We start from the raw sequence: 12,881 nt of genomic DNA on the forward strand, positions 1-12,881 counted from the left end.
GGTTGCTACAGACGTATTGCACCTCACCCAGAGGTGTGATATCTCACTCTCAGATAAGGATGGAGTGTGGATCAGGACCCGACACCTGCATGCATTACACCACATTGCCGTGGGGCAGGGCGACCAATATGCCCCTGAGATGGGCACGACAGTCCCTGTCCCTGGCTGGAGTGGGGGGAGGGAACACTGAGGAAGGGGAACCCTGCAGTGCAGGAGCAGGGAGGAAGCAGTTCCTGGGTGCATTGAGAAGGGAGTATAAAAGGTGGGCACCATCTTAGTTCAGTGCAGAGAAGTCTGAGCAGAAGTGGCAGGGAGCAGGGGCTCTGCATGAGCTCTGCTCCGGAGGCGGGCCTAGTAACAGAGGCCCAGGCCTGCAAGAGGGAGAAGGAAGGAAGAGGAGCGGAGAAGGCTCCAGGAACGAGGATTGAAGGGATCCCAGGGGTGCGGACGGGCGAGTCGCCACCGCACGCCCGAATCCACCTGCGTGGAGGGGTCAGGCCAAAGGGGGAGACCGGTCCCCGAACTAGTGGAGGCAGGAAACGACCCTCAGCTAGAAACCGGAGGCTCTGACATTTTATGTGGCGCAGCCCCTTGCTCCACCCGCTAGGAAGGCACCACATAGGGTCAGGGAAACTGGCGCCAAGTTTACCAAGAGGAGGCCCGAGGCAGCCGGACAGAAGTGTTGGTAAGAAAGGCCAGACAAAGGACACACAAAGGGGGTCCTGTGAAGCGCTCCAAAGTTATCTGGGAGTTGTCTGAGCCCCTCACCTGGTGAGCACAGTACGACGTGGGCAGCCGTTACCTGCAGACGTGGTCTGGATAAAAAGAACTGTGAGTAAAGGCCCTGAACTGCATCACTGACTCCGTGTCGTTACTGCTGCTGCCCTGCACCATCACCCCCATCCTCCGCATACACTGCCCTGAGGCTATACTCCTCCCGTGGGGAGTTATGCTACGCTCTGCTGCACCCACAACACCAGCCTTAGCGGTCTGCCCTGTAGCGGCGGTTCACTCTGACCGCAATCCACGGGTGGCGTAGTCGGACATTTAAACATCAAAACCACATAAATAGTTCCGCCACTGGTTTGACCGCCCTGAGCCACGGAACCGGATCGCCGCCACGAAGACTACAACCACCAGCATCCACCAAAAAGGGTCCGGCTCCGGGTGTCCCAAGGCCCAGGGGGTGCGTCAGAACATTTTCATCACCTTTCACAATCACCAATGGGACAAGGCAGGGATGTCCTCTGTCCCCTCTCTTATACATCCTAGTGACGGAGCACCTGCTCTCATCAATTCGCCATAACCCCAATATTAGGTGGATTGAGGTGGGAGGCACCGAGTACAAGTGCTCTCTATTTGCTGATGATGTCCTAGTATATATCACTCAATCACATATATCCATCCCTGCTGTTATGGCTGAAATAGATCACTTTGTTACATGGTAAAATTTTAAAATCAATGCAGCGAAGTCTGAGGCCCTCGATGTCTCCCTATCTAAATCCATATAGGATTCCATCCAGTCCAACTTTCCCTTTGCCTGGCCCTCACAGGGTATCAAATACTTAGGAATTCCTATTCATAGAGACCTCTCCCATCTATGTTATCTTAATTTTGGGCCCTTTATTGAACAATTCCATACAGACCACGGTTGGCAAGTTAGAACTGTAAGATTCACTACGTGAACCACTGGTGTTTTGTGGAAAAGCACATGTACACCGCGTTCCAAATTATTATGCAAAAAGTGTTTAGGAGTGATAAGGGAAGAATTTGTTTGTTTGTCAGTTAAACTCATTGATGGTGATGTGTGTCAGGGCTCTTTATATCACTGTAAGCAATTGCAGACACCTGTGCTAATTAGTTTGGCAGGTGTGTCCAATGAAAGGCAAGACTACTTAAGAAGGCTCTCTCACATTATTAAGCAGCCTACATTTTCTGCCAAAATGGGAAAGAAAAAGGATGTGTCGGCTGCTGAGAAGCAACAAATTGTGGAGTGTTTAGGTCAAGGCATGACTACAATCAACATTGTGCGATGATCAGGATGAAGTGTCTTGGCAATCAAGAAGTATGTAGCTGATTCACAGTACACACGTGTGCGTGCTGATAAGGGCAAATTGAGGACTCTTTCCTACAGGCAATTACGTCAGGTTGAAACAGCAGCGGCAAAAAAGCCTTGTCATAGCAGCAGACAAGTTTTTGAAGCTGCTTGTGCCTCCAACGTCCCCCGAACAACAAGATGCAGGGTCCTTCAGAGGTTTGCAGCTGTGCATATGCCATCCTGTCGACCTCCTCTATCCACTTCACACAAGCAGAAACGGCTCCAGTGGGCCAAACATTACATGAAGACTGATTTCAAAACTGTTTTGTTCACGGATGAGTGCCGTGCAGCGCTCGATGGTCCAGATGAATGGAGTGGAGGATGGCTGGTTGATGGACACCCCACGCAAACACGGCTACAGCGCCAACAAGGAGGAGGTGGAGTAATGTTTTGGGCTGGAATCATGGGGAGAGAGATTGTCGGCCCCTTTAGGATCCCTGAAGGCGCTAAAGATGAACTCCATAATGTATGTGGATTTTCTCAAACAGCACTTCCTGCCATGGTTCAAGAAGAAGAACCGTGTATTTCACAGCAAGATCATTTTTCTGCATGATAATGCACCATCTCATGCTGCACATAAAACATCTGCATCTCTGGCTGATATGGGCATAAAAGGGGACAAACTTATGGTGTGACCCCCATGCTCCCCTGACCTCTACCCCATTCAGAACCTTTGGAGCATCATTAAAAGGAGTGTCTATGATGGCGGGAGGCAGTTCACATCTAAGCAACAGCTCTGGGAGGGTATTCTGTCCTCATGCAAAACAATTGAAGCAGAAACCATCCAAAACCTGACAAATTCAATGGACGAGAGAGTTCAGAAGCTCCTTTCAAACAAGGGGTCCTATGTGAAAATGTAACATCACCTAGAATAAAGTTTTGAGTTGAAAACTGTTTGATTTCAGTTTCTAACAACCTGCTAATGCTTATAATTTCAAAAATGACCATTTTTTTGGTCTTTATTAAAATGAAAAGGTTGATCGAAAAGTTTGGGGGATCTAAAAGTGTGGCAACCCAGTAGTCATGATTACTTCGAATTCTGACAATATGAGGGTCATGCTGCAGGTAGTGCAGCAAGAAGGCACTTATGTGTCTTGCGCATCTCGGAGCCCCAAAATTATTTTCCGGGCTAGATGCAGCTAAAAATTATTTTTAATTTTAAATCTGGTGAAGCTTATTATAGATGGCCTAATAGGATCAGTGCTGCACACTGCTACAAAGCCCAAATTATTTTCCAGTCAAGATACAGATAAACATGATTAGTAATTTGAAAGCTTAAAACGGTTGGTAGGGTGATTTTAACCAATCATCAAGCTTTTACTCTCCCCAGGATGACACAGGGGTAGAAAAGTCGTTTCGGATCCATGATTTGTTCATCTTTATGAACGTGAGTCTGTCTACATTATCAGTGGAGAGCCGCGTGCGCTTATCTGTCAGCACACCACCAGCAGCGCTGAACACACGTTCAGACAGAACGCTGGCTGCGGGGCATGACAAGATCTCCAAGGCGTAAGTGGCTAGCTCTGGCCATTTATCCAGATTGGAAGCCCAAAAAGAGCAAGGGTCCAGTGACACAGTCGTGGCTTCAATGTTTACTTGGAGATACTCCTGTACCATCGTCTCTAGGCGTTGACTATGTGTCAGACTTCTTGTCTCCTGTGGCCTTGCAAAGGATGGGCTAAAAAAGTGGTGAAATGATTCCGCAAAATTGATGTTACCAGCAGATACTGTGGTTCTGTTACGGTTTGAGTGCTGAACACTTGACGGTCCCACAGTTGGCAAGTTGGAACTGTGAGATTCACTACGTGCACCACTGGTATTTTGTGGAAAAGCACATGTAAGATTCTGCAACAGTCTCTGCTGATACTCCTGCATGCGTGCATCCCTTTCTATGGCAGGAATAATTTCTGCAAATTTACTTTTGTACCGGGGATCTAACAGTGTGGCAACCCAGTAGTCAGGATTATTTCTAATTCTCACAATTCGAGGGTCATGTTGCAGGTAGTGCAGCAAGAAGGCACTCATGTGTGTTGCGCATCCAGGAGCACCAAGTCCCTGTTGTGTTGGTGGCGAGATAGCAATCATGCTTCCTTCCTCTGTCCTCTCCCCCCAACCTCGCACAACAGAAATGTGATCAAGGTCTCCCTCATCTGATGAGTCTTCCATCAGTTCGTCCTCCACTTCTTCCTGGGCTCCTGCACCTTCCTCACTAGTTTGGCTGCTACCATGCACCCTGGTAAAATCATCTCCCCCACCCTCACATGCCTGCCGCCTTGGTGCTGCCGACCGTCTGGACCTTGCAAATGTTAGCCCTTCCGCATACAACTCCTCCTCCTCTACTTCCTCCACCTCCTCTTGTGCCACCACCTGACTCCGAATTCTGTTTAACATGTGCTCCAGCATGTAAATCACCGGAATAGTCATGCTGATAATGGCATCGTCAGCACTAAACATCTTCGTCGCCATTTCAAAACTGTGCAGAAGGGTGCATAGGTCCCTGATCTGAGACCACTCCTCCAGCGTGATTTGCCCCACCTCTGAATCTCGTTGGCCCAGGCTATACGTCAGAACGTATTGCACCAGGGCTTGTCGGTGCTGCCACAGTCGCTGCAACATGTGCAGAGTTGAATTCCACCGGGTAGGCACATCGCATTTTAGCCGGTGAAGTGGCAGGCCCAACGACTTCTGTAGAGATGTAAGTCGCTGAGCTGCGGGATGCGAACGGCGGAAGTGAGCACACAGCGACTGTGCCCTCTGCAGAAGGCCATCTAGTCTGGGATAGTGGGCTAAAAATTGCTGGACAACCAGGTTCAACACGTGAGCCATACAAGGCACGTGTGTGACATTGCCCCGGCGAAGGGCCGCGCCCAGGTTTGCAGCATTGTCGCACACGGCCTTCCCTGGTTTCAGGTCCAGTGGAGACAACCATTCATGAAATTGGTTCTCCAGAGCTGACCACAACTCCTCAGCTGTGTGACTCACATTTCCCAGACATTTCAATGTAAAAACCGCCTGATGACGTTGAGCCCTACTGCCAGCATAGTAAGGAGGTGTGCAGGATCCCTTCTGCGCAGTTAGAAAGCTTGTGGCATGACCAGACAGGCTTTGGGTGCAGGTGGAAGACCGAGAGGAGGTTGAGGAGGCAGAAGCAGTGGAGGAAAAATGACATAAAGAGGATTGACGCACAACTCGTGGGGACGGCAAGACTTGGACAGCAGCCCCTTGTCCTGCTGTCACCATAGTTACCCAGTGCCCAGTCAGCGACATGTAACGCCCCTGTCCATGCCTACTCGTCCAAGTGTCTGTGGTGAAATGCACCCTGTCACACACAGAGTTTCTCAAAGAAGCGGTGATGTTGTGTGTGACATGCTGGTGGAGCGCAGGCACACCTTTCTTTGAGAAGTAGTGCCGACTGGGCATCTGGTACTGGGGCACTGCGACGGACATAAGGTCTCGAAAATCCTCTGTGTCCACCAGGCGGAAAGGCAGCATTTCTGTAGCCAAGAGCTTGCAGATGGTGAAATTCAACCTCTTAGCTTTCTCATGGCTAGGAGGAAATGGTCTTTTACTTGTCCACATCTGAGGGACCGAGGGCTGGCTATTGTGCTTAGACGGGGTTGATAAGGGTGTCCCCGGCAAACTGCCGGTCTGTGAGGAAGATGCAGGCGGACATGTTAGGTTGCCTTGATCCAAAGGTGGTGCTATCGATGTCGGACAGCGCTCAAGACCAGCTGGTGTTACCACCTCCAAAGAAAATGATGACCTGCCAATCACGCTGGCTGTTGCGGGTAAAGAGGTGGCAGGTCTGCGCCCCAAAACAGGTGTGACTGCTGTCCCCCCAGTCACAGAGGATGAAGAGGCCGCGGATGCACAAGATATGGCAGACGGTGGTTGGCCCGGCCGGCTAGACCGCATTGTAGCACACTGAGCTTCCCACTGCAACTTATGCTTCATGTCCATGTGCCGGTTCATGCATGAAGTACTCAAACTATGTATTTTTTGGCCTCTACTTAGCTTTTGCTGACAAATGTTACAGATAACACGAGTTGGGTCATCTTTATCGATCTGAAAAAATGCCCAGGCTATGCAAGGCTTAGCACCCATGCGACCTGAAGAGCCACCACGACTTGTGGTGAGAGGCAGAGTTGTGTTTGAGGATGCAGTTGTTGACGTGCTTCCAGTACTACGTCTCTGTCCAGGAAGGCGCAACCTGACCTCGTCGTCACTAGCATCTTCCTCCACCTCCTCTGCTGACCTCATCTCTTGGCTGACTGTGGGTTGACAGTAAGTGGGATCTCCGACCTCATCATCATCACCCTGTGCGTTATCACACCCGTCGTCCTCAGAGCCAACCTGTTCCTGCCCTGACAAAAAACTAAAGTTGTCGCTCCAATCAGGTATTTGAGTCTTATCATCGTCTTCCTCATTGTCTCCACCAACAGGAGTTACAGTTTGGGAATGAGGGTCTACATTATGGTCAGAACCTTCTGCGTCTGGTCCTGGATCCGACTCATAAAGATTCTGGGCATCAGTGCAGATCATTTCCTCGTCTGGATTCACAGAAGCGCTGGAGTCGACCTCTGATTCCCAGGCTATAGTATGAGTAAACAGCTCTGCAGACTCAACCATCTGTTCTACCTCATACTCAGACGGGCAGCTGGAGATTTGGGAGCTGTGAGGAAGCAAGTGCGATTTGGGTGACACCTTTGAGGACTGGAGTATTTGTGATGTTGAAGTTGATGTGGAGGAGAGCCCACTTAAAGGAGCACTTGATATCCGTTGAAGCACCTGCTGTTTTTGTGCCTCATCTGGAATTTGCAGCGATTGGCGTGGCCGTAAGAAAGGGATCTTATCACATTGTCCGCTAAAAGAAGTAGACATTTTAGTTTGGCTGGAAGATGGTCTTTCTTCTGCACCTACCCCACGGACACAACCTTTTTTCCCCTTCCCAACACGCCTATTCCCCTTTCCACCAGCAGCAGGCCTTTTTCCACTCATTTTGGTGGTTAACTAATTCACAACTCTGGAGTTGTTTGCACAAAAAAACAATGGATGGTAACCGAGCAGAGCTGAGTGGCCAAACTGTGGTATTAGGCCAAAACTATTGGCTGGGTTAGATGCAGAAAAAAATTATTTTTAATTTGCAACCTGATGGAGGTCAGTATAGATGGAATAATAGACCAAGTCCCACACACCGCTAGAAGCCCAAATATTTTTTCAGAGCTAGATGCAGAAAATTTTTTTATTCAATTTGCAACCTGATGGAGGTCAGTATAGATGGACTAATAGACCAAGTCCCACACACTGCTAGAAGCCCAAATATTTTTTCAGAGCTAGATGCAGAAAAAAATTATTTTTAATTTGCAACCTGATGGAGGTCAGTATAGATGGACTAATAGACCAAGTCCCACACACTGCTAGAAGCCCAAATATTTTTTCAGAGCTAGATGCAGAAAAAAATTATTTTTAATTTGCAACCTGATGGAGGTCAGTATAGATGGACTAATAGACCAAGTCCCACACACCGCTAGAAGCCCAAATATTTTTTCAGAGCTAGATGCAGAAAAAAATTATATTCAATTTGCACCCTGCTGGAGGTCAGTATAGAAGGACTAATAGAACAAGACCCACACACTGCTAGAAGCCCAAATATTTTTTCAGAGCTAAATGAAGAAAAAAATTATTTTTAATTTGCAACCTGATGGAGGTCAGTATAGATGGACTAATAGACCAAGTCCCACACACTGCTAGAAGCCCAAATATTTTTTCAGAGCTAGATGCAGAAAAAAATTATTTTTAATTTGCAACCTGATGGAGGTCAGTATAGATGGACTAATAGACCAAGTCCCACACACCGCTAGAAGCCCAAATATTTTTTCAGAGCTAGATGCAGAAAATTTTTTTATTCAATTTGCAACCTGATGGAGGTCAGTATAGATGGACTAATAGACCAAGTCCCACACACTGCTAGAAGCCCAAATATTTTTTCAGAGCTAGATGCAGAAAAAAATTATTTTTAATTTGCAACCTGATGGAGGTCAGTATAGATGGACTAATAGACCAAGTCCCACACGCTGCTAGAAGCCCAAATATTTTTTCAGAGCTAAATGAAGAAAAAAATTATTTTTAATTTGCAACCTGATGGAGGTCAGTATAGATGGACTAATAGACCAAGTCCCACACACTGCTAGAAGCCCAAATATTTTTTCAGAGCTAGATGCAGAAAAAAATTATATTCAGTTTGCAACCTGATGGAGGTCAGTATAGATGGACTAATAGAATGATGCTATGCCCAAAAGATTTTACTTCACTAGGTGCAGTAAAAAAATTGGTATTCTATACACAGGTGGTATATCTTGCAACACAGATAGGCTACTCCACTGACTAACACACTCTGCAATAGGCCAAAAAGGATTAGCTTTGCTAGATTCAGCCAAATGCTGTGAAAAAAACTTGCACAGCACTGGCACAGACCTGCCTGGCAAAAACTGATAGGAACTGATGTAACCTAGTCCTGAAAAGGACTCCAATTACAATTAGTCTTTACTCCCACAATCTATCTATTTAAGAGCACAGACCTGCCTGATAAAAGTCGTAGGAAATGCTGTAACCTAGTCCTTAAAAGGACTGCAATCACAACTATTCCCTACTCCCAAGCTATCTGTATATTTGTGCGAAAATTGGCTTGAAATTAACAAGGTATAGCGCACACAGCAACAGCGGTGCCGTCTAACACGCAGCTGCAGCAGTGAGAAAATGGTGGCGACGGGGAAAATGGCTTGGTCTTATAGGGCAAGGACATGTGACATACACTGCCAATCACACATGCCCTTGCTTGTGTGAAAAAAAGCACTTCGCTCCGTGTGTGCGCTGCTGATAGGCTGACAGATTGCACCTCCCCACTGCAAATGCGGGAAAGAGAAAAAAAAATGGAGATCTTCATTGTTCCTGCAGAGATCCATCCCCTGCCCCTCCCCCCGCCCCGCTGTACACTCAAACTGCGTATTAACATTAATTTTCATCATTACTGAGAAAAAATCCAGTTATGATTTTGGTGCACGAACAGTTATCGAACATAACCTCGAACAGCCGAATTTTTCTCAAATTGTTCGTGTTCGCCGACCGGCTCGAACACCGCCCAAAACAGCTCGAATTTGAGATTGGCGAACAGTTCGAGTAGAACAACGCTCATCTCTAGTCACCAGTAAAGCACCCCCACACCATCACACCTCCTCCTTCATGCTTCACGGTGGGAACCAGGCATGTAGAGTCCATCCGTTCACCTTTTCGGCGTCGCACAAAGACACGGTGGTTGGAACCAAAGATCTCAAATTTGGACTCATCAGACCAAAGCACAGATTTCCAATGGTCTAATGTCCATTCCTTGTGTACTTTAGCCCAAACAAGTCTCTTCTGCTTGTTGCCTGTCCTTAGCAGTGGTTTCCTTTCAGCTATTTTACCAAGAAGGCCTGCTGCACAAAGTCTCCCCTTAACAGTTGTTGAAGAGATGTGTCTGCTGCTAGAACTCTGTGTGGCATTGACCTGGTCTCTAATCTGAGCTGCTGTTAACCTGCGATTTCTGAGGCTGGTGACTCAGATAAACTTATCCTCAGAAGCAGAGGTGACTCTTGGTCTTCCTTTCCTGGGGCGGTCCTCATGTGAGCCAGTTTCTTTGTAGCACTTGATGGTTTTTGCAACTGCACTTGGGGACACTTTCAAAGTTTTCCAAATTTTTCAGACCGACTGACCTTCATTTCTTAAAATAATGATGGCCACTCGTTTTTCTTTACTTAGCTGATTTTTTCTTGCCATAATACATTCTAACAGTTTATTCAGTAGGACTCTCAGCTGTGTATCCACCAGACTTCAGCACAACACAACTGATGGTCCCAACCCCATTTATAAGGCAAGAAATCCCACTTATTAAACCTGACAGGGCACACCTGTGAAGTGAAAACCATTTCCGGTGACTACCTCTTGAAGCTCATCAAGAGAATGCCAAGAGTGTGCAAAGCAGTCATCAAAGCAAAAGGTGGCTACTTTGATGAACCTAGAATATAAGACATATTTTCAGTTGTTTCACACTTTTTTGTTAAGCATATAATTCCACATGTGTTAATTCATAGTTTTGATGCCTTCAGTGTGAATTTACAATTTTCAGTCATGAAAATACAGAAAAATGTTAAAATGAGAAGGTGTGTCCAAACTTTTGGTCTGTACTGTATATAGCAGATCTGATCTTGTGTGATATTGGAAATGTCAGCTGTAAATAAAAATATTTTTGAGATATAGCAGAGCTGTGTTTGTTACAGGCAGTAGAGCGGAGATTGTCTGATATAGCAGAGCTAAGTTTATCAAATTCAACTCTGCTAAATGTGTATTGTAGATAGATATGTACAGATTTCTGTTAGTGCCATTCCCGTTTTAGTATCTGTTATATGCTATAATCCCTGCTCACTCTTACGCTTTTGCACTCTACGTGTCAATTTCTTCAATTTTTTCTACTCCCTATCACCTTTTTTCCATTATTATCTGTGTTTTATCTCTTCTTGCTGAGAATGCAGTCAAACCAGAGATAGGGAGATTGGAGATCTGGGACTGTGTGTGAGTGTGGGGAGGCAGTAATAGAAAAAGAGCAAGAGAAGGATACAGTGGATGAGCAGGGCAGTGTGTATGGAGGACCCACCATGCAGTAGCTGAAATAACAGGACAGAGGAGCAGAAAGGTATGTCACCTGCACTCACTGGTCTTCTTACTCCTGTGCCAGTGAGTGCTTCTCTCCTCACTCACACTGATACAGGCTGAAAAAATTGCTCACTTCTCTGATGGAAGCAATCAGCAGGTGATATGGCAGATGTGACAACCTACGTGGTGAGCTGCAACATGTGCCACAAGTTTACAGATCGACCAGAAGCTGAAACCAACTTCACCTGCCAGAAGTGCAGACTACTGGCTCTTTTAGAAGAAAAGGTGCGGGGACTGGAAGAAAGAATTGCGACATTAAAAATCATCAAGGAAAATGAAGACTTCCTGGACAGAACAGAAGCGTCACTACTGGTCACAGAAAGTGAAGGAAGCATTAGAGAACCTCCAGAGGCAGACAAGTGGAGGCAAGTGACCAAAAGAAGCAAGAAGACCATGGAGACACCACCAACCACACAACTGAGAAACAGATTCCAAGGACTTGTGGAGGACGGAGATGGCACACCTAAGGATGAGGCACTACCAGCAAGCAAAAAAGAAAAGAGCACCCAGAAATAGAGATGAGCGTTGTTCTACTCGAACTGTTCGCCAATCTCAAATTCGAGCTGTTTTGGGCGGTGTTCGAGCCGTTCGGCGAACACGAACAATTTGAGAAAAATTCGGCTGTTCGAGGTTATGTTCGATAACTGTTCGTGCACCAAAATCATAACTGGATTTTTTCTCAGTAATGATGAAAATTAATGTTAATACGCAGTTTGAGTGTACAGCGGGGTGGGGGGAGGGGCAGGGGATGGATCTCTGCAGGAACAATGAAGATCTCCATTTTTTTTCTCTTTCCCGCATTTGCAGTGGGGAGGTGCAATCTGTCAGCCTATCAGCAGCGCACACACGGAGCGAAGTGCTTTTTTTCACACAAGCAAGGGCATGTGTCATTGGCAGTGTATGTCACATGTCCTTGCCCTATAAGACCAAGCCATTTTCCCCGTCGCCACCATTTTCTCACTGCTGCAGCTGCGTGTTAGACGGCACCGCTGTTGCTGTGTGCGCTATACCTTGTTAATTTCAAGCCAATTTTCGCACAAATCTACAGATAGCTTGGGAGTAGGGAATAGTTGTGATTGCAGTCCTTTTAAGGACTAGGTTACAGCATTTCCTACGACTTTTATCAGGCAGGTCTGTGCTCTTAAATAGATAGATTGTGGGAGTAAAGACTAATTGTAATTGGAGTCCTTTTCAGGACTAGGTTACATCAGTTCCTATCAGTTTTTGCCAGGCAGGTCTGTGCCAGTGCTGTGCAAGTTTTTTTCACAGCATTTGGCTGAATCTAGCAAAGCTAATCCTTTTTGGCCTATTGCAGAGTGTGTTAGTCAGTGGAGTAGCATATCTGTGTTGCAAGATATACCACCTGTGTATAGAATACCAATTTTTTTACTGCACCTAGTGAAGTAAAATCTTTTGGGCATAGCATCATTCTATTAGTCCATCTATACTGACCTCCATCAGGTTGCAAATTGAATATAATTTTTTTCTGCATCTAGCTCTGAAAAAATATTGGGCTTCTAGCTGTGTGTGGGACTTGTTCTATTAATCCATCTATACAGACCTCCATCAGGTTGCAAACTGAATATATTTTTTTCTGCATCTACCTCTGAAAAAATATTGGGCTTCTAGCTGTGTGTGGGACTTGTTCTATTAATCCATCTATACAGACCTCCATCAGGTTGCAAACTGAATATATTTTTTTCTGCATCTACCTCTGAAAAAATATTGGGCTTCTAGCTGTGTGTGGGACTTGTTGTATTAGTCCATCTATACTGACCTCCATCAGGTTGCAAACTGAATATATTTTTTTCTGCATCTACCTCTGAAAAAATATTGGGCTTCTAGCTGTGTGTGGGACTTGTTGTATTAGTCCATCTATACCAGGGGTCTCAAACACGTGGCCCGCGGGCCGCATGCGGCCCCTGAGGCTGCTTTATGCGGCCCGCAGGCACAGACCCCTTGACGATCCCGACCTGGTCCAGGAGGAGCCGCCGACAGCAGCGCTGAATTGCCACACAGAGACTGTTTCCCAGCACTG

General features: G+C 46.4%; 1 protein-coding gene across 1 annotated transcript in view; it reads left to right on the forward strand.

Moving 5' to 3' along the window:
- Window positions 1-12,881, forward strand: part of LOC141257730 (proton-coupled folate transporter-like) — a 1,024,054-nt gene that overhangs the window by 388,723 nt on the left and 622,450 nt on the right. The window lies entirely within an intron of this gene.

This window comes from Phyllobates terribilis, unplaced genomic scaffold, assembly GCF_046119375.1.
Source record: "Phyllobates terribilis strain yellow unplaced genomic scaffold, ASM4611937v1 Scaffold_3__8_contigs__length_932513732, whole genome shotgun sequence".
In the NCBI taxonomy this organism is placed as follows: domain Eukaryota; kingdom Metazoa; phylum Chordata; class Amphibia; order Anura; family Dendrobatidae; genus Phyllobates; species Phyllobates terribilis.